This window comes from Spinacia oleracea, chromosome 4 (assembly GCF_020520425.1).
Source record: "Spinacia oleracea cultivar Varoflay chromosome 4, BTI_SOV_V1, whole genome shotgun sequence".
In the NCBI taxonomy this organism is placed as follows: Eukaryota; Viridiplantae; Streptophyta; class Magnoliopsida; order Caryophyllales; family Amaranthaceae; genus Spinacia; species Spinacia oleracea.
Window position 1 is genome coordinate 111999010 of NC_079490.1, and position 23634 is coordinate 112022643.

Below are 23634 nucleotides of genomic sequence, written 5' to 3' on the forward strand. Positions count from 1 at the left end.
AAGTAATCAATTTCAATGTACAACTAGTTGTACTACCAAGGGTATATTTTTATTGTACATTATTTTTTTAAAGGTAAGAAGGACCCTATTGAACTGATACATCGCACAGGTATTTTCAGTCAATTTTGCAGGTTAGACTCATTGGAAGTGAATTTTAGTTATGACAAGGGAAATCCTAGTTTCTATAGCCTAGTTTAAATCACAAGGTTGTTCCCTAGTAGTGTTTATTGGAGTGAATTCTAGTTATGACAAAGAACAATCAAACCCCACTAGCCGGCGAGCTTGTGTGCCACCATTTTAGTTTCTATAGCCTAGTTTAAATCGCAAGGTCGTTCCCTAGTAGTGTTTATCGGAGTGAATTCTAGTTATGACAAAGAACAATCAAACCCCACTAGTCGGCGAGCTTGCGTGCCATCAGTTTAGTTTCTAATGCCTAGTTTAAATTGCAAGGTCGTTCTTCCGGTTAAGGGATTGCAAGAGGAACCAAACTTCGCTTCTACCTCCTTTTAGTTTGGGCTCTTCTCGCTGGAGTTCCCAACCTTCGCGCTTCTTCCAGCACTCCCCTAAGCGCCCGCCGCCTCGTTGTCTGTAAAGGTTAGTTTAGGGTTAGGGTTTTGGTTGGAATTCGAAATGTTTGTTGGGTCCTGTTCTTTTCCGTTCTTTTTTTATTTGGTTTTTGTGTGTTAGTTTGTGAGCTTTGGCTTGTCTTTTCCCAAATTCAGAATCGTCGCCGTCTTGTGGTGTCGGACCACCCCGATCTGGACGGTAAAGGTTTCCGCCGCCTTCTTGTGGTGTTGAACCACCCCGACCTTGACGGTAAAAGTAAAGATTAATTTGTTTTGGGGTTTGTTCTTGCTTAGCTCGTGTGCGTACCTCACCTTGTGGTTTAGTTTAGTATGTTTACTTTTAATAGAATGTTTTGGGTAGCTGCGTTTTGGTTTCTTGTTGTTGTTAGTTTTCACCCATATGAGATATTTGTTTTTGATGTTCCATTGTGGTTTCTGATTTTAATTGAAAAATCTATGTGGAGTTTTTCAATTTGGAGAAGGCGTGAGCATTGTGTGTGTGCGCTTGCAGTTTGGGCTGGTTAGTCAATCTCTGGGAAATATGGAGTGTTAGTCAATCTCTGGGAAATATGGAGTGTTATTCATTTTCCTTTTGATGGAGTAATGTTTGATGGTTGTGTAGTGTGTGAGTTGGGGGAATTAATCTTCTTTGGATGTATGCTTGGGGGTTGGTGTCTAAGATGCTTAATTAGGGAAGGAGTCTTGGTTCGCTGAAAGGCTCTGGTTTAGGATGTTATTGGGACGGGTTTGTGAAGATTAACCGTTATTAGTCTTCATTTCAGGTTTGCGTTGAGAGTCGATCCTAACGCTTTCAAAATTAGTTATATGAGCGATGCACCCCATTTTTGGGGGTTTTATAGCATTGCTAAATGAGTATCTGAGGTCTGCCTTCTAAACCGTCACATTGTTTCTCTTCTGCTCTTTCCCTTTTACCCTAAGTTTTACCGGTTTTCAAAGAGGCTGGCATCTTCTTTAAAGGAATCACATCGGTAAGAAGTCCTGGCAAGAAAGCACAAAGTAAATTGTGTAAACAAGACTCTATCTACAATCAAGGGATGAATCAAGAAGAACATGTTGCCCTTTCGAAGTTTATGTATTTTGTTATTGTAATTGGTGTAATGGTCTTTAAAGACCTTAGTGTAGTGTAAAACTTTTAAATTATGTATGTTAAGTATATGTTAAAAAAAAAAACAACATAAATCAAATAATCAAGCCGTACAATAGAGTAAATGTATACTACGTACAATGTATAATTGATTGGAATTGAATGATCTTGAAACAATATACATGCTGATTTTCATGCAATAAGGGGATCATTATATTGTTGATCATGGCTTAGATTACTATAACGAGCATACACCACTAATTGAATCACCCCCAGAATAAATCCAATTGCATTTGATACCTGCATCAACGTAACTTCCAGGCTAAAAGTCATTATAGGAGATGATCGTGATAAAAGTCGTAAATTATCACAAATATACTTACTATAGGAAATGATCGTAACTTCCAGGCTAAGTGCATGCTTTAGCATTAACGAAAGTGATAAAAGTCGTAAATTATGACAAATAAAATTGCTATAGGAGATGATCAACACGTACGAAAAGGAAGATATTCTTGACAAGAGCAACATAGACCGTCCAAACTCCTCCGTTAAAAAATGAGCATAGTGATAGCAAGAATGGCACATATTCCACGCTTCTGGTTTCCAACATCGTTCTCTGTACTTATCATAATTAATTACTATCTACCAAACACGATGTTGTTAATACATAGATGAACGAGACGACTGAATGCGACAAGAGAGATAAAGGAGTGAGCTAGGGTTGACAAATTTTTAATTGCACCCGATGTACAATAAATATTGTAAGCTGGGTGTAAAGTTACTTTGATACTTCCTCCGTCCCTTCATACTTGACATGTTTTGACTTTTTGAACTATTCACATAATTCACTTTGACCCTATTTTATTTGTAGTATATGAAAACAAATGTTACTATATAATATATTGTTGGATTCAATCTTAATATATATTTTCTAAATATTAATATTTTTATAAGTTTTTATAATATGTAGTTAAAGAAATTGGTGGTCAAAGTTGTGCATTGGCAAGCGTGTCCGGTCAAAACAGGTCGAGTATTAAGGGACAGAGGGAGTATAATGTAATTTTTTTTTGTTATGTAGTGATACATTTTTTGTTTTTAATAAAAATATCACTTTAAAATCACTCATAATGTATAAGGGTATGTTCTGTCGTACAACTAAACTTGTTCGGTCGCACAACAAATCTTGTTCGGTCGCGCAACAAAACAGAAGCTACTGAATTTTCCTTGGCAGTCTTGTGCGCTCGAGTGCTGTTGTTCGATCTCACAGCATGTCTTGTGCGACCGCACAACCTAGCTGTTCGATCGCACAGAACCATAGCTGCCAGTTCTGCTCGTGCTGATGCTGCGCTGTTCTGCTGTGCTGTTGCTGCGCTGATCTGCTGCACTATTCTGCTCGTTGCTGCTTGAACTGTGATGCTGCTGTGCATAGCTGCTATTAAGGTAATGCAAGGGAGCTAAGGTGAGCACAAGAGGCTGCTGATGTGACAGCTTGTTGGTGTGCACAAGAGGCTGCTCGAGTGCTGCTGTTCTGCTCATGTGTGGCGGCTCAAGTACTCGTGCATAGCTGCTGTTCTTGCCTTGCTAACTGTGTTGTTCGGGCACTTTGTGGGCAGCCAAGAGGATTCCTTCGTTGCTGCAAAGAGAAATTGTAGAGCATATTATCAAATCGCAAAGCACGTTGTTAAAAATATAAAATCGTGTTATTAATTCCCATCGCAATTTTCCAAATCATAAAATCATTTTAAACATCGTCAAGCATAGTGACACAATATTAACACGTCAATACTTAAAACGACCCTTACGCAATGAAAATGCGCACAAAAGGCACATTTTAAGCAAAAACGACTAAAATCTACGCAAGACGAGAAAATATTACGATTAATGCAAAAATGCGATAAGCGAACTAAAAACGATAAAACTAAGAAAACATAATAATAAAATGCTAATAAAATGAACAAAAATCCTAAGCTAAGAGCGACATAAATATCGCTCATCAAACTCCCCCAAGCTAAACCTTTGCTTGTCCTCATGCAAAGCTAGAATGAGAAACGGGGAGGAGAATGAGCTTAATTATTCAAAATCAAAATTACAAAAATAAGAACTAAAAGAATGCACACTAACTCACTTTCGTAGGAATCACGGTTGTATTTAAGCACATGCAACAAGCTCTTTAAATCCCACAATCGCTCGTGAGGGCGAGTAGGATCTCGCAAGGGTTTCCAAAGAGAAACACCCATAACTCTTCCAAAAATTGAATCAAGGCAAGACCTAAAAGGAAAATAAACCAAGAAAAAGGGAAGAAAAGAAAAAGAAAAGAAAAGAAAAGAAAAGAAAAGATAGGAAAATAAAACTACAAAATTAAAGAAAAGGGCCTTTATTATGGAACAAGCACAAAAGAATGCTAATATTACTAACCAATAAAGAATGCACGCTAACCAATGTCCTAAGTCGAATAAAGGATTCAAGTGTGAAGCAAAGAGAACTAAGGATTCGCACTTATCAATTCCCCTTCAACCGAGCATACCACGTCAAATCTCTAGATCCCATCTACCCTTAATAATAGTTTGTCATAACGCCGCGAAGGCGCCGGAAAACAAGAATTGCAAGGGGGAAGAGAAGGTTACTCAACATCTTAGCATGACAATCCCATTCCATAAATTTGACCAAATCCTCCCTCCATCGACAAAGACTCAACTCAAAAGGGTCAAAAGGACTTTTTAGGGTGTATTGTATAGGCTAGGGGTGAGGGTGTGGAACAAATTTGGAAATTGGTGCTCAAACCTAAAGTGAACCGCAAAATGAACTTACTCTAGCAAATCGAACCAAAACAAACTCATACCACTTATTTGGGGTACCCCCAAGCTTATTCAACAACAAAACTAAACTAAAACTCTTTCTGAACTTTTCTTGATTTGATTTTCTCTTTTTTTGTGTTTCAAATGAAACTTTTCTCATTGCCTTGTTTTTCTCTATTCTTTTGGCTTTTGCATATTTATTCACTATATACAACATAATTCCCAAAACTTGCCATTCAATCCAACAACAATCATTCCTCAACTTTGCATAATCATTCAAAACCAACAAGCATCATAACACAAAGCTTTACTATCACTTCTAAGGGTGAAAATAAAACAAAGGCTAATAGGCTTGTAATGAGCTCATAAGAAATGAAGGGGCAAGGCTCAAATGGCTAGCAAGGGGGCAAATGCAAACAAAAGTATCATGGAAAAATAAAAATAAAGATGTCCTAATCTAAAAAGAAAAATAGTCACCGAAAGAAATGCCTCTATCGTCCCCTAAAGTAGTTCGGTCGCGGTCTCGGGAAAGAAAAAGTCAAATTCGGGATATAAGAAAGTCAATTCCAAGGATACATGCCACTCAATATATGTAGATAATGTGTTTGGGCTAATACGAACATGATCCTCACAAATGGGAGAAAATACTACCCTCTCCGGTTTCAAGTCACTGAGAGAACGACACCGTCTTACCACAAACCAAGGGTTCAAGACTCATGCTACCCAAAGTTCTAACCGACTTTCTTAACACCTATATCCTAGATTCGACCCAAGACATTGAAAATCGTGCAAAAATCTACCAATTAGGAATAAGAGCATTCTAGCCTACAAGTTCCAATTTTTTTTTGCCCAAATCAAGAATAATGCCTAAAAAGCTAGGAAAACTTGCCTTAACAAAGATCGAAAAGGAAAAAGAAAGAAAAGAAAAGAGAAAGAAAAGAAATGAAAAAAGAAAATAAGGAAAAGAAAAGAAAAGGAAGTAAAATTCAAAAAGAAAATAAAGAAAAACAATGAAACTAATCAAGAAATATGCACAAAATCCAAAATATTCACAAAATCAAGCAATCTATCACATGGAGATCAACGTAGCAATCCAAACAACAGAATATTCCCCCAAGCTTGAATTAGGCCATGTCCTCAAGGCCTAAAACGAAATTAGGAGGGGCACAACTACCCATTCAACCAATGCCCCACATGAATGATGCCCGACCCCAAAGAATGCAAGAGAGTTAGAATGATATTACCGAAAATGTCGTGGGAGCAAGTCCCGCAAAGAACCGTAATAACGAACGAACTCACCAAGAAGAATAGCCGGACATGGCAAAGATGGATGCAAAGATTTCCACAACAAGAAATCTTGAGGTACAAAAAACTTCAAAAATCAAGAAAAATTAGTATACATGGGCCAAATGGCCAACACCCACGGGTTGCCTCCCGGGAAGCGCTCTTTTTACGTCATTAGCTTGACGCCGTTTACCTGTAGTAAGTACCCCGACAACGATCGCAATAGTTTGTCATATGCAATGGCAAACATATCCAAGAGTAACAAGTAGGCAAGAGTCAAAAGAGAAGCAAGCACAAAGTAAAATGCAACTCTATGCCAACGGGGCGTGGGGAACCAAAAATAAGAAAAATCAAAATGAAAAACAAAAGAAATACTCCCTTCTTCATGCTCCTTTGAGGAAGGAGAATCATTAGGATAAATGGAGGAAAATGAATCCTCAAGCGGTGGGAGATGGGACAAAAAAAGAGATGGGAAAAGAAGGATAAATGTTTAGTTTCTTCTTTCGGAATGGGGAATGAGGGAAGGGAGTGGGAACCAAAGTGTCACAAACAACTTCTCTCACATCACAAAGAGCACAAGAAATATCAACATAAGATCCTTCATTCACTTTTAAAAGTTTTTGGTTGGCACATTCACTTTTTTCCTCAATTTGAATCGAGTTAAGCACTTCAAGGGAAAAAGGAGCAAATAGATTTTCATCACCATCATCAAGGCTTTCAGTCAAAGAGGAACGAGTAGGAACAAACTCTCCAATACTCAACTCCTCAATGTCATGCATCATAGGTGGCAATGTAGCCTCAAACTCATCTCTTCTCCACGAAACATCCTTAATAGATTCTTGCATTAGGTTAGAGATTCCCAAAATGCCTTTTACAACTCGTTGGGACATGACTTTAAATAAATTCAAACTAGAATCTATTCTTTGCTCTTCTTGAATTTCAAGATACTTCGTGAAAAGGAGGATCTAAGATTCAACAATGAAATCAAAGCTTAAACGAAATTAATGAAGCAATTAAAGAATGAAAGAACAAATTAAAGAGAAAAGTAGAATTATACCTTGAATTGTTGAAATTGCATCAAAATTGAAGAACAAAAATGAAGAACAAAACTCAAATGAATGAGAAAAGAAATCTGAAATTTAGTGTTTTGAATCTACTAAGAATTAAGAATTTGAAGCTAAGAATCCTAATCCTAACCTCTAATTTAAGCCCTAATCTAATTCTCTCTCTAAAAGTCTAAGCTAATCCTAAAAAATGAAAATCTAAAAATGAAATTACGTAAAATCTAATTGTTGAAATAATGCTGCGAATTTCTTTTTATATTAGCAAATCCCTTGTAGCCGTGCGATCGAACAAAGGGTATGTTCTGTCGCACAACTAAACTTGTTCGATCGCACAACAAATCTTGTTCGGTCGCGCAGCAAAACAGAAGCTACTGAATTTTCCTTGGCAGTCTTGTGCGCTCGAGTGCTGTTGTTCGATCGCACAGCATGTCTTGTGCGACCGCACATCCTAGCTGTTCGATCGCACAGAACCATAGCTGCCAGTTCTGCTCGTGCTGATGCTGCGCTATTCTGCTGTGCTGTTGCTGCGCTGATCTGCTGCACTATTCTGCTCGTTGCTGCTTGCAATGTGATGCTGCTGTGCATAGCTGCTATTAAGGTAATGCAAGGGAGCTAAGGTGAGCACAAGAGGCTGCTGCTGTGACAGCTTGTTGGTGTGCACAAGAGGCTGCTCGAGTGTTGTTGTTCTGCTCATGTGTGGCTGCTCAAGTATTCGTGCATAGCTGTTGTTCTTGCCTTGCTAACTGTGTTGTTCGGGCACTTTGTGGGCAGCCAAGAGGATTTCTTCGTTGCTGCAAAGAGAAATTGTAGAGCATATTATCAAATCGCAAAGCACGTTGTTAAAAATAGAAAATCGTGTTATTAATTCCCATCGCAATTTTCCAAATCGTAAAATCATTATAAACATCGTCAGGCATAGTGACACAATATTAACACGTCAATACTGAAAACGACCCTTACGCAATGAGAATGCGCACAAAAGGCACATTTTAAGCAAAAACGACTAAAATCTACGCAAGACGAGAAAATATTACGATTAATGCAAAAATGCGATAAGCGAACTAAAAACGATAAAACTAAGAAAAAATAATAATAAAATGCTAATAAAATGAACAAAAATCCTAAGCTAAGAGCGACATAAATCTCGCTCATCAAACTCCCCCAAGCTAAACCTTTGCTTGTCCTCATTCAAAGCTAGAATGAGAAACGGGGAGGAGAATAAGCTTAATTATTCAAAATCAAAATTAAGAAAATAAGAACTAAAAGAATGCACACTAACTCACTTTCGTAGAAATCACGGTTGTATTTAAGCACATGCAACAAGCTCTTTAAACCCCACAATCGCTTGTGAGGGCGAGTAGGATCTCGCAAGGGTTTCCAAAGAGAAACACCCATATTTCTTCCAAAAATTGAATCAAGGCAAGACCTAAAAGGAAAATAAACCAAGAAAAAGGGAAGAAAAGAAAAAGAAAAGAAAAGAAAAGAAAAGAAAAGATAGGAAAATAAAACTACAAAATTCAAGAAAAGGGCCTTTATTATGGAACAAGCACAAAAGAATGCTAATATTACTAACCAATAAAGAATGCACGCTAACCAATGTCCTAAGTCGAATAAAGGATTCAAGTGTTAAGCAAAGAGAACTAAGGGTTCGCACTTATCAATTCCCCTTCAACCGAGCATACCACGTCAAATCTCTAGATCCCATCCACCCTTAAGAATAGTTAGTCATAACGCCGCGAAGGTGTCGGAAAACAAGAACTGAAAGGGGGAAGAGAAAGTTACTCAAAATCTTAGCAAGACAATCCCATTCCATAAATTTGACCAAATCCTCCCTCCACCGACAAAGACTCAACTCAAAAGGGTCAAGAGGACTTTTTAGGGTGTATCGTATAGGCTAGGGGTGAGGGTATGGAACAAATTTGGAAATTGGTGCTCAAACCTAAAGTGAAGCGCAAAATGAACTTACTCTAGCAAATCGAACCAAAACAAACTCATACCACTTATTTGGGGTACCCCCAAGCTTATTCAACAACAAAACTAAACTAAAACTCTTTCTGAACTTTTCTTGATTTGATTTTCTCTTTTTTTGTGTTTCAAATGAAACTTTTCTCATTGCCTTGTTTTTCTCTATTCTTTTGGCTTTTGCTTATTTAATCACTATATACAACATAATTTCCAAAACTTGCCATTCAATCCAACAACAATCATTCCTCAACTTTGCATAATCATTCAAAACCAACAAGCATCATAACACAAAGCATTACTATGACTTCTAAGGGTGAAAATAAAACAAAGGCTAATAGGCTTATAATGAGCTTATAAGAAATGAAGGGGCAAGGCTCAAATGGCTAGCAAGGGGGCAAATGCAAACAAAAGTATCATGGAAAAATAAAAATAAAGATGTCCTAATCTAAAAAGAAAAATAGTCACCGAAAGAAATGCCTCTTCCGTCCCCTAAAGTAGTTCGGTCGCGGTCTCGGGAAGGAAAAAGTCAAATTCGGGATATAAGAAAGTCAATGCCAAGGATCCATGCCACTCAATATATGTAGATAATGTGTTTGGGCTAATACGAACATGATCCTCACAAATGGGAGAAAATACTACCCTCTCCGGTTTCAAGTCACTGAGAGAACGACACCGTCTTACCACAAACCAAGGGTTCAAGACTCATGCTACCCAAAGTTCTAACCGACTTTCTTAACACCTAAATCCTAGATTCGACCAAGACATTGAAAACCGTGCAAAAATCTACCAATTAGGAATAAGAGCATTCTAGCCTACAAGTTCCAATTTTTTTTTGCCCAAATCAAGAATAATGCCTAAAAAGCTAGAAAAACATGCCTTGACAAAGATCGAAAAGGAAAAAGAAAGGAAAGAAAAGAAAAGAGAAAGAAAAGAAATGAAAAAGAAAATAAGGAAAAGAAAAGAAAAGGAAGTAAAATTCAAAAAGAAAATAAAGAAAAACAATGAAACTAATCAAGAAATATGCACAAAATCCAAAATATTCAAAAAATCAAGCAATCTATCACATGGAGATCAAAGTAGCAATCCAAACAACATTATCTTCCCCCAAGCTTGAATTAGGCCATGTCATCAAGGCCTAAAACGAAACTAGGAGGGGCACAACTACCCATCCAACCAATGCACCACATGAATGATGCCCGACCCCAAAGAATGCAAGAAAGTTAGAATGATATTACCGAAAATGTCGTGGGAGCAAGTCCCGCAAAGAACCGTAATAACGAACGAACTCACCAAGAAGAATAGCCGGACATGACAAAGATGGATGCAAAGATTTCCACAACAAGAAATCTCGAGGCACAAAAAACTTCAAAAATCAAGAAAAATTAGTATACATGGGCCAAATGGCCAACACCCACGGGTTGCCTCCCGAGAAGCGCTCTTTTTACGTCATTAGCTTGACGCCGTTTACCTCTAATAAGTACCCCGACAACGATCGCAATAGTTTGTCATATGCAATGGCAAACATATCCAAGAGTAACAAGTAGGCAAGAGTCAAAAGAGAAGCAAGCACAAAGTAAAATGCAACTCTATGCCTACGGGGTGTGGGGAACCAAAAATAAGAAAAATCAAAATGAAAAACAAAAGAAATACTCCCTTCTTCATGCTCCTTTGAGGAAGGAGAATCATTAGGATAAATGGAGGAAAAGGAATCCTCAAGCGGTGGGAGATGGGACAAAAAGGGAAAAGAGATGGGAAAAGAAAGATAAATGTTGAGTTTCTTCTTTCGGAATGGGGAATGAGGGAAGGGAGTGGGAACCAAAGTGTCACAAACAACTTCTCTCACATCACAAAGAGCACAAGAAATATCAACATAAGATCCTTCATTCACTTTTAAAAGTTTTTGGTTGGAACATTCACTTTTTTCCTCAATTTGAATCGACTTAAGCACTTCAAGAAAAAAAGGAGCAAATAGATTTTCATCACCATCATCAAGGCTTTCAGTCAAAGAGGAACGAGTAGGAACAAACTCTCCAATACTCAACTCCTCAATGTCATGCATCATAGGTGGCAATGTAGCGTCAAACTCATCTCCTCTCCACGAAACATCCTTAATAGATTCTTGCATTAGGTTAGAGATTCCCAAAAAGCCTTTTACAACTCGTTAGGACATGACTTTAAATAAATTCAAACTAGAATCTATTCTTTGCTCTTCTTGAATTTCAAGATACTTCATGAAAAGGAGGATCTAAGATTCTACAATGAAATCAAAGCTTAAACGAAATTAATGAAGCAATTAAAGAATGAAAGAACAAATTAAAGAGAAAATTAGAATTATACCTTGAATTGTTGAAATTGCATCAAAATTGAAGAACAAAAATGAAGAACAAAACTCAAATGAATGAGAAAAGAAATCTGAAATTTAGTGTTTTGAATCTACTAAGAATTAAGAATTTGAAGCTAAGAATCCTAATCCTAACCTCTAATCTAAGCCCTAATCTAATTCTCTCTCTAGAATTCTAAGCTAATCCTAAAAACTGAAATCTAAAAATGAAATTACGTAAAATCTAATTGTTGAAATAATGCTGCGAATTTCTTTTTATATTAGAAAATTCCTTGTAGCCGTGCGATCGAACAAAGGGTATGTTCTGTCGCACAACTAAACTTGTTCGATCGCACAACAAATCTTGTTTGGTCGCGCAGCAAAACAGAAGCTACTGAATTTTCCTTGGCAGTCTTGTGCGCTCGAGTGCTGTTGTTCGATCGCACAGCATGTCTTGTGCGACCGCACAACCTAGCTGTTCGATCGCACAGATCCATAGCTGCCAGTTCTGCTCTTGCTGATGCTGCGCTGTTCTGCTGTGATGTTGCTGCGCTGATCTGCTGCACTATTCTGCTCGTTGCTGCTTGCACTGTGATGCTGCTGTGCATAGCTGCTATTAAGGTAATGCAAGGGAGCTAAGGTGAGCACAAGAGGCTGCTGCTGTGAAAGCTTGTTGGTGTGCACAAGAGGCTGCTCGAGTGCTGCTGTTCAGCTGATGTATGGCTGCTCAAGTACTCGTGCATAGCTGCTATTCTTGCCTTGCTAACTGTGTTGTTCGGGCACTTTGTGGGCAGCCAAGAGGATTTCTTCGTTGCTGCAAAGAGAAATTGTAGAACATATTATCAAATCGCAAAGCACGTTGTTAAAAATAGAAAATCGTGTTATTAATTCCCATCGCAATTTTCCAAATCGTAAAATCATTATAAACATCGTCAAGCATAGTGACACAATATTAACACGTCAATACTGAAAACGACCCTTACGCAATGAGAATGCGCACAAAAGGCACATTTTAAGCAAAAACGACTAAAATCTACGCAAGACGAGAAAATATTACGATTAATGCAAAAATGCGATAAGCGAACTAAAAACGATAAAACTAAGAAAAAATAATAATAAAATGCTAATAAAATGAACAAAAATCCTAAGCTAAGAGCGACATAAATATCGCTCATCAAACTCCCCCAAGCTAAACCTTTGCTTGTCCTCATGCAAAGCTAGAATGAGAAACGGGGAGGAGAATAAGCTTAATTATTCAAAATCAAAATTACGAAAATAAGAACTAAAACAATGCACACTAACTCACTTTCGTAGAACTCACGGTTGTATTTAAGCACATGCAACAAGCTCTATAAACCCCACAATCGCTCGTGAGGGCGAGTAGGATCTCGCAAGGGTTTCCAAAGAGAAACACCCATAACTCTTCCAAATATTGAATCAAGGCAAGACCTAACAGGAAAATAAACCAAGAAAAAGGGAAGAAAAGAAAAAGAAAAGAAAAGAAAAGAAAAGATAGGAAAATAAAACTACAAAATTCAAGAAAAGGGCCTTTATTATGGAACAAGCACAAAAGAATGCTAATATTACTAACCAATAAAGAATGCATGCTAACCAATGTCCTAAGTCGAATAAAGGATTCAAGTGTTAAGCAAAGAGAACTAAGGGTTCGCACTTATCAATTCCCCTTCAACCGAGCATACCACGTCTAATCTCTAGATCCCATCCACCCTTAAGAATAGTTATTCATAACGCCGCGAAGGTGCCGGAAAACAAGAATTGCAAGGGGGAAGAGAAGGTTACTCAACATCTTAGCATGACAATCCCATTCCATAAATTTGACAAAATCCTCCCTCCACCGACAAAGACTCAACTCAAAAGGGTCAAGAGGACTTTTTAGGGTGTATCGTATAGGCTAGGGGTGAGGGTGTGGAACAAATTTGGAAATTGGTGCCCAAACCTAAAGTGAAGCGCAAAATGAACTTACTCTAGCAAATCGAACCAAAACAAACTCATACCACTTATTTGGGGTACCCCCAAGCTTATTCAACAACAAAACTAAACTAAAACTCTTTCTGAACTTTTCTTGATTTGATTTTCTCTTTTTTTGTGTTTCAAATGAAACTTTTCTCATTGCCTTGTTTTTCTCTATTCTTTTGGCTTTTCCTTATTTATTCACTATATACAACATAATTCCCAAAACTTGCCATGCAATCCAACAACAATCATTCCTCAACTTTGCATAATCATTCAAAACCAACAAGCATCATAACACAAAGCTTTACTATCACTTCTAAGGGTGAAAATAAAACAAAGGCTAATAGGCTTGTAATGAGCTTATAAGAAATGAAGGGGCAAGGCTCAGATGGCTAGCAAGGGGGCAAATGCAAACAAAAGTATCATGGAAAAATAAAAATAAAGATGTCCTAATCTAAAAAGAAAAATAGTCACCGAAAGAAATGCCTCTATCTTCCCCTAAAGTAATTCGGTCGCGGTCTCGGGAAGGAAAAAGTCAAATTCGGGATATAAGAAAGTCAATGCCAAGGATCCATGCCACTCAATATATGTAGATAATGTGTTTGGGCTAATACGAACATGATCCTCACAAATGGGAGAAAATACTACCCTCTCCGGTTTCAAGTCACTCAGAGAACGACACCGTCTTACCAAAAACCAAGGGTTCAAGACTCATGCTACCCAAAGTTCTAACCGACTTTCTTAACACCTAAATCCTAGATTCGACCCAAGACATTGAAAACCGTGCAAAAATCTACCAATTAGGAATAAGAGCATTCTAGCCTACAAGTTCCAATTGTTTTTTGCCCAAATCAAGAATAATGCCTAAAAAGCTAGAAAAACTTGCCTTGACAAAGATCGAAAAGGAAAAAGAAAGAAAAGAAAAGAAAAGAGAAAGAAAAGAAATGAAAAAGAAAATAAGGAAAAGAAAAGAAAAGGAAGTAAAATTCAAAAAGAAAATAAAGAAAAACAATGAAACTAATCAAGAAATATGCACAAAATCCAAAATATTCACAAAATCAAGCAATCTATCACATGGAGATCAAAGTAGCAATCCAAACAACAGTATCTTCCCCCAAGCTTGAATTAGGCCATGTCATCAAGGCCTAAAACGAAACTAGGAGGGGTACATATACCCATCCAACCAATGCCCCACATGAATGATGCCCAACCCCAAAGAATGCAAGAGAGTTAGAATGATATTACCGAAAATGTCGTGGGAGCAAGTCCCGCAAAGAACCGTAATAACGAACGAACTCACCAAGAAGAATAGCCGGACATGGCAAAGATGGATGCAAAGATTTCCAAAACAAGAAATCTTGAGGCACAAAAAACTTCAAAAATCAAGAAAAATTAGTATACATGGGCCAAATGGCCAACACCCACGGGTTGCCTCCCGAGAAGCGCTCTTTTTACGTCATTAGCTTGACGCCGTTTACCTCTAGTAAGTACCCCGACAACGATCGCAATAGTTTGTCATATGCAATGGAAAACATATCCAAGAGTAATAAGTAGGCAAGAGTCAAAAGAGAAGCAAGCACAATGTAAAATGCAACTCTATGCCTACGGGGTGTGGGGAACCAAAAATAAGAAAAATCAAAATGAAAAACGAAAGAAATACTCCCTTCTTCATGCTCCTTTGAGGAAGGAGAATCATTAGGATAAATGGAGGAAAAGGAATCCTCAATCGGTGGGAGATGGGACAAAAAGGGAAAAGAGATGGGAAAAGAAGGATAAATGTTGAGTTTCTTCTTTCGGAATGGGGAATGAGGGAAGGGAGTGGGAACCAAAGTGTCACAAACAACTTCTCTCACATCACAAAGCGCACAAGAAATATCAACATAAGATCCTTCATTCACTTTTAAAAGTTTTTGGTTGGCACACTCACTTTTTTCCTCAATTTGAATCGACTTAAGCACTTCAAGGAAAAAAGGAGCAAATATATTTTCATCACCATCATCAAGGCTTTCAGTCACAGAGGAACGAGTAGGAACAAACTCTCCAATACTCAACTCCTCAATGTCATGCATCATAGGGGGCAATGTATCCTCAAAGTCATCTCTTCTCCACGAAACATCCTTAATAGATTCTTGCATTAGGTTAGAGATTCCCAAAAAGCCTTTTAAAACTCGTTGGGACATGACTTTAAATAAATTCAAACTAGAATCTATTCTTTGCTCTTCTTGAATTTCAAGATACTTCATGAAAAGGAGGATCTAAGATTCAACAATGAAATCAAAGCTTAAACGAAATTAATGAAGCAATTAAAGAATGAAAGAACAAATTAAAGAGAAAAGTAGAATTATACCTTGAATTGTTGAAATTGCATCAAAATTGAAGAACAAAAATGAAGAACAAAACTCAAATGAATGAGAAAAGAAATCTGAAATTTATTGTTTGAATCTACTAAGAATTAAGAATTTGAAGCTAAGAATCCTAATCCTAACCTCTAATCTAGGCCCTAATCTTATTCTCTCTCTAGAATTATAAGCTAATCCTAAAAAATGAAAATCTAGAAATGAGATTACGTAAAATATAATTGTTGAAATAATGCTGCGAATTTCTTTTTATATTAGCAAATCCCTTGTAGCTGTGCGATCGAACAAAGGGTATGTTCTGTCGCACAACTAAACTTGTTCGATCGCACAACAAATCTTGTTCAGTCGCGCAGCAAAACAGAAGCTACTGAATTTTCCTTGGCAGCCTTGTGCGCTCGAGTGCTGTTGTTCGATCGCACAGCATGTCTTGTGCGACCGCACAGCCTAGCTGTTCGATCGCACAGAACCATAGCTGCCAGTTCTGCTCGTGCTGATGCTGCGCTGTTTTGCTGTGCTGTTGCTGCGCTGATCTGCTGCACTATTCTGCTCGTTGCTGCTTGAACTGTGATGCTGTTGTGCATAGCTGCTATTAAGGTAATGCAAGGGAGCTAAGGTGAGCACAAGAGGCTGCTGCTGTGACAACTTGTTGGTGTGCACAAGAGGCTGCTTGAGTGCTGCTGTTTTGCTCATGTGTGGCTGCTCAAGTACTCGTGCATAGCTGTTGTTGTTGCCTTGGTAACTGTGTTGTTCGGGCACTTTGTGGGCAGCCAAGAGGATTGCTTCGTTGTTGAAAAGAGAAATTGTAGAGCATATTATCAAATCGCAAAGCACGTTGTTAAAAATAGAAAATCGTGTTATTAATTCCCATCGCAATTTTCCAAATCGTAAAATCATTATAAACATCGTCAAGCATAGTGACACAATATTAACACGTCAATACTCAAACCGACCCTTACGCAATGAGAATGCGCACAAAAGGCACATTTTAAGCAAAAACGACTAAAATCTACGCAAGACGAGAAAATATTACGATTAATGCAAAAATGCGATAAGCGAACTAAAAACGATAAAACTAAGAAAAAATAATAATAAAATGCTAATAAAATGAACAAAAATACTAAGCTAAGAGCGACATAAATATCGCTCATCAAACTCCCCCAAGCTAAACCTTTGCTTGTCCTCATGCAATGCTAGAATGAGAAACGGGGAGGAGAATAAGCTTAATTATTCAAAATCAAAATTACGAAAATAAGAACTAAAAGAATGCACACTAACTCACTTTCGTAGGAATCACGGTTGTATTTAAGCACATGCAACAAGCTCTTTAAACCCCACAATCGCTCGTGAGGGTGAGTAGGATCTCGCAAGGGTTTCCAAAGAGAAACACCCATAACTCTTCCAAAAAATGAATCAAGGCAAGACCTAAAAGGAAAATAAACCAATAAAAAGGGAAGAAAAGAAAAAGAAAAGAAAAGAAAAGAAAAGATAGGAAAATAAAACTACAAAATTCAAGAAAAGGGCCTTTATTATGGAACAAGCACAAAAGAATGCTAATATTACTAACCAATAAAGAATGCATGCTAACCAATGTCCTAAGTCGAATAAAGGATTCAAGTGTGAAGCAAAGAGAACTAAGGGTTCGCACTTATCAATTCCCTTTCAACCGACCATACCACGTCAAATCTCTAGATCCCATCCACCCTTAAGAATAGTTTGTCATAACGCCGCGAAGGCGCCGGAAAACAAGAATTGCAAGGGGGAAGAGAAGGTTACTCAACATGTTAGAATGACAATCCCATTCCATAAATTTGACCAAATCCTCCCTCCACCGACAAAGACTCAACTCAAAAGGGCCAAGAGGACTTTTTAGGGTGTATCGTATAGGCTAGGGGTGAGGGTGTGGAACAAATTTGGAAATTGGTGCTCAAACCTAAAGTGAAGCGCAAAATGAACTTACTCTAGCAAATCAAACCAAAACAAACTCACACCACTTATTTGGGGTACCTCCAAGCTTATTCAACAACAAAACTAAACTAAAACTCTTTCTGAACTTTTCTTGATTTGATATTCTCTTTTTTTGTGTTTCAAATGAAACTTTTCTCATTGCCTTGTTTTTCTCTATTCTTTTGGCTTTTGCTTATTTAATCACTATATACAACATAATTCCCAAAAATTTCCATTCAATCCAACAAAAATCATTCCTCAACTCTGCATAATCATTCAAAACCAACAAGCATCATAACACAAAGCTTTACTATCACTTCTAAGGGTGAAAATAAAACAAAGGCTAATAGGCTTGTAATGAGCTTATAAGAAATAAAGGGGCAAGGCTCAAATGGCTAGCAAGGGGGCAAATGCAAACAAAAGTATCATGGAAAAATAAAAATAAAGATGTCCTAATCTAAAAAGAAAAATAGTCACCAAAAGAAATGCCTCTATCGTCCCCTAAAGTAGTTCGGTCGCGGTCTCGGGAAAGAAAAAGTCAAATTTGGGATATAAGAAAGTCAATTCCAAGGATACATGCCACTCAATATATGTAGATAATGTGTTTGGGCTAATATGAACATGATCCTCACAAATGGGTGAAAATACTACCCTCTCCGGTTTCAAGTCACTGAGAGAACGACACCGTCTTACCATAAACCAAGGGTTCAAGACTCATGCTACCCAAAGTTCTAACTGACTTTCTTAACACCTAAATCCTAGATTCGACCCAAGACATTGAAAACTGTGCAAACACTACAAAAAAAATCTCGTATAGCAACGGATATTTAGCGACGGATTTATATCTGTTTCTAATTTAGAGACGGAATATTCAACATCTGTCTCTAAATTTATTTAGAGACGGATATTGGATATCCGTCGATACTTTTATCGACGGATTTATAAATCCGTCTCTAATTTAGGGACGGATTTCAAATCCGTCTCTAAGTTAGGGACGGATTTTGAAATCCGTCCCTAATATGTTTTAGCAATTTCAAAACGTAAAGTCCACTAGCAATTTCTCATAGACTCTTCGTAGAAAGTTAGATCTAAATTAGAGACGGAATTTTAAAATTCTTCCCTAATGTGTTTTAGCAATTTCTTTAAATTAGAGACAAAATTTTATATCCGTCCCTAATTTAGAGACGGAATGTTAAATCCGTCCCTAGTTTAGAGACGGATTTTCTAGATCCGTTTCTAATATTTCTTTTAATTATTATCAATTTTGCACATAGAAGTATACAAGTTGTATTTGGTGTAGTTGGTTAGAGTTTCTCCTCGCGACTTTGAGGTCACAAGTTCGAATCCCCTTATCCCTTCCCCTTGCAAAGCTGGACCGGGTTGACCTAAGCGAGATTTCGAACCGGTAATGGGACCGAGTTGAACCAAACATCTAACAATAGGTAGTAATTATTTTTACTTGCTAAATTTAGAGACGGATTTTTGAATCCGTCCCTAAATTTTAGAGACGAATTTTGGGATCCGTCCCTAAATTTAGGGACGGATTTTAGAATCCGTCTCTAAATTTAGGGACGGATTCAAATATCCGTCTCTAAATATTAGATACGGATTTTATGGAATCGGTCCCTAAATTGAATTAGCGACAAGGTTTTTAATAACGGATGTAATCCGTCCCTAAATCCATCCCTAAGCACACATAGCGACGGATTTGACCCATTTAGAGACGGATTTGGTCCGTCGCTATATGGGCTTTTTTTTGTAGTGAAAAATCTAACAATTAGGAATAAGAGCATTCTAGCCTACAAGTTCCAATTTGTTTTTGCCCAAATCAAGAATAATGCCTAAAAAGCTAGGAAAACTTGCCTTGACAAAGATCGAAAAGGAAAAAGAAAGAAAAGAAAAGAAAAAGAAAAGAAATGAAAAAGAAAATAAGGAAAAGAAAAGAAAAGGAAGTAAAATTCAAAAAGAAAATAAAGAAAAACAATGAAACTAATCAAGAAATATGCACAAAATCCAAAAGATTCACAAAATCAAGCAATCTATCACATAGAGATCAAAGTAGCAATCCAAACAACAGAATATTCCCCCAAACTTGAATTAGGCCATGTCCTCAAGGCCTAAAACGAAACTAGGAGGGGCACAACTACCCATCCAACCAATGCCCCACATGAATGATGCCCGACCCCAAAGAATGCAAGAGAGTTAGAATGATATTACCGAAAATGTCGTGGGAGCAAGTCCCGCAAAGAACCGTAATAACGAACGAACTCACCAAGAAGAATAGCCGGACATGGCAAAGATGGATGCAAAGATTTCCACAACAAGAAATCTTGAGGCACAAAAAACTTCAAAAATCAAGAAAAAATAGTATACATGGACCAAATGACCAACACCCACGGGTTGCCTCCCGTGAAGCGCTCTTTTTACGTCATTAGCTTGACGCTGTTTACCTCTAGTAAGTACCCCGACAATGATCGCAATAGTTTGTCATATGCAATGGCAAACATATCCAAGAGTAACAAGTAGGCAAGAGTCAAAAGAGAAGCAAGCACAAAGTAAAATGCAACTCTATGCCTACGGGGTGTGGGGAACCAAAAATAAGAAAAATCAAAATGAAAAACAAAAGAAATACTCCCTTCTTCATGCTCCTTTGAGGAAGGAGAATCATTAGGATAAATGGAGGAAAAGGAATCCTCAAGCGGTGGGAGATGGGACAAAAAGGGAAAAGAGATGGGAAAAGAAGGATAAATGTTGAGTTTCTTCTTTCGGAATGGGGAATGAGGGAAGGGAGTGGGAACCAAAGTGTCACAAACAACTTCTCTCACATCACAAAGAGCACAAGAAATATCAACATAAGATCCTTCGTTCACTTTAAAAAGTTTTTGGTTGGCACATTCACTTTTTTCCTCAATTTGAATCGACTTAAGCACTTCAAGGGAAAAAGGAGCAAATAGATTTTCATCACCATCATCATGGCTTTCAGTCAAAGAGGAACGAGTAGGAACAAACTCTCCAATACTCAACTCCTCAATGTCATGCATCATAGGGGGCAATGTAGCCTCAAACTCATCTCTTCTCCACGAAACATCCTTAATAGATTCTTGCATTAGGTTAGAGATTCCCGAAAAGCCTTTTACAACTCGTTGGGACATGACTTTAAATAAATTCAAACTAGAATCTATTCTTTGCTCTTCTTGAATTTCAAGATACTTCATGAAAAGGAGGATCTAAGATTCAACAATGAAATCAAAGCTTAAACGAAATTAATGAAGTAATTAAAGAATGAAAGAACAAATTAAAGAGAAAAGTAGAATTATACCTTGAATTGTTGAAATTGCATCAAAATTGAAGAACAAAAATGAAGAACAAAACTCAAATGAATGAGAAAAGAAATTTGAAATTTAGTGTTTGAATCTACTAAGAATTAAGAATTTGAAGCTAAGAATCCTAATCCTAACCTCTAATCTAAGCCCTAATCTAATTCTCTCTCTAGAATTCTAAGCTAATCCTAAAAAATGAAAATCTAAAAATGAAATTACGTAAAATCTAATTGTTGAAATAATGCTGCGAATTTCTTTTTATATTAGCGAATCCCTTGTAGCAGTGCGATCGAAAAAAGGGTATGTTCTGTCGCACAACTAAACTTGTTCGATCGCAAAATAAATCTTGTTCGGTCGCGCCACAAAACAGAAGCTACTGAATTTTCCTTGGAAGTCTTGTGCGCTCGAGTGCTGTTGTTCGATCGCATAGCATGTCTTGTGCGACCGCACAACCTAGCTGTTCGATCGCACAGAACCATAGCTGCCAGTTCTGCTCTTGCTGATGCTGCGTTGTTCTGCTGTGCTGTTGCTGCGCTGATCTGCTGCACTATTCTACTCGTTGCTGCTTGCACTGTGATGCTGCTGTGCATAGCTGCTATTAAGGTAATGCAAGGGAGGTAAGGTGAGCACAAGAGGCTGCTGCTGTGGCAGCTTGTTGGTGAGCATAAGAGGCTGCTCGAGTGTTGTTGTTCTGCTCATGTGTGGCTGCTCAAGTACTCATGCATAGCTGTTGTTCTTGCCTTGCTAACTGTGTTATTCGTGCACTTTGTGGGCAGCCAAGAGGATTGCTTCGTCGCTGCAAAGAGAAATTGTAGAGCATATTATCAAATCGCAAAGCACGTTATTAAAAATAGAAAATCGTGTTATTAGTTCGCATCGCAATTTTCCAAATCGTAAAATCATTTTAAACATCGTCAAGCATAGTGACACAATATTAACACGTCAATACTGAAAACGACCCTTACGCAATGAGAATGCGCACAAAAGGCACATTTTAAGCAAAAACGACTAAAATCTACGCAAGACGAGAAAATATTACGATTAATGCAAAAATGCGATAAGCGAACTAAAAACGATAAAACTAAGCAAAAATAATGATAAAATGCTAATAAAATGAACAAAAATCCTAAGATAAGAGCGACATAAATTTCTCTCATCAGATGTCTGCCAGCAACACCGTGAATGGTGGTAGTGGGATACAAGCCTCTATGGCTGATCTTCGACCTGATCAGATTCAGGTGCTTCTTAATATGGTAACCAATTCTCCATCGGACAAGATGATTGGTGAGTAATTTTCTTCGTCTTGGATTCTCGACACCGGTGCCTCTAATCATGTTACTGGAGATGGCTTATGTTTAGTGGATGTTTGTTCAATTTCTCCATGCCCAGTTAGGCTTCCTGATGGCGAACAAGCCTTTGCTACGAAAGAGGATCGAGTTATTTTGGCCGACGACTTAATTCTTGAACATTTTTTATTTGTCCCTTCATTACGTTGAAATTTAATATTGGTGTCTCAAATGATTAATGTAATCCCCCATAAATTTGTAAAGTTTATTAATATATTTTAACGTATAGTTATTTATATTTAAATGAAATTTATGAATTTTATTAATATATATATAGAAAGGATCCCGTAAGAACACTTCTTACGGTGAGAACACTTCTTACGGTAAGAACACTTTCTTAACCGTTGGATTGTTTCTAATCTGACCGCCCAAAATGAATCGATTTTAACAAATCTTGACCTTTAAATATTATACGGTTGGGATTAAAAACAAAAATATTTTTTTTTTCATTATTTCTGACTCTCTCTCTTCAATTCCCCCCTCTCTCTCTTCTTTTCTTTCTCTCTCTCCACCACCAATTTCGGGCAATTATCGCTCGTCGCTCCCCGCTCGTAGCTCGCCGGTCGCCGGTCACAGGTGGCCGTTGCAACTCGCCGCTCGTGGCAATTCGAAATCCCCGATCGTCGCTCGCAGCAATCCGGTAAGTTAATGAATAGGATTTTTCAATCGATTTTAATCAGCAAATTTCAATCTACGAGCATCGAGTTTTGAATTGAGAAATCGATTGAAATCGATTTTGATTTTGTGAATTGAGAAATCAATTTCAATTCAAAACTTGAACAAAATCGAACTGAAGTTTGAACGAAATCGCCGGTGTTCTTCCTAGCATTTTCGATCCAGCAGCGGTGGCGGCAGAAGCGGTGGCGGTAGCGGCGGAGTTGGAAGCGAGGGAGGCAGCGAAATGGAACAAAAAATCCGGCGAATTATATCTACGGTTGTGGTGATGTGCTTGTGTTTTTTGGTGGAGAGAGACTGAGAGACGACGATGGAGATGGAGCGAACCAGAAATCGAACCCGAATTAATTCAAAGAGGACATGTTTTAAAGTTTTTGGTTGATTTTTATTTTGTAATTTCTTATTAGATTTGTTTCAAATGTATTATTCCAAATTTTGGTTTAGTTATCAATTTTGTTATTTCAATAAATTATTTTATTGATTTATGTGGTTGATTTATTTTTTCAATTCACATTATAATTAGCTTGTACCGCTTTAATTTCGCTAGGAAGGTCTATAATAAATTAGAACATTATTGAATAAATTTAGAACATGCTTAAATAAATTTATAACATGCTTAATAATTTTAGAACATGTATATATGAATATGTGTGGACTAGATTCTCATGTTTTAAATTTAGAACATGGTTAAATAAATTTAGAACATGGTTAAATAAATTTAGAACGTTGTTGAATAATTTAAGAACATGGTTGAATACATTTATAACATGTTTAATAATTTCAGAACATGCTTGCATTAATTTAGAACATTAGCTTGAAATTCTAGAACATGTATATAGGTATATGTGTTAACTATGTTCTCATTTCTTAATTTAGAACATTGTTGAATAAATTTAGAACATGCTTGAATAAATTTAGA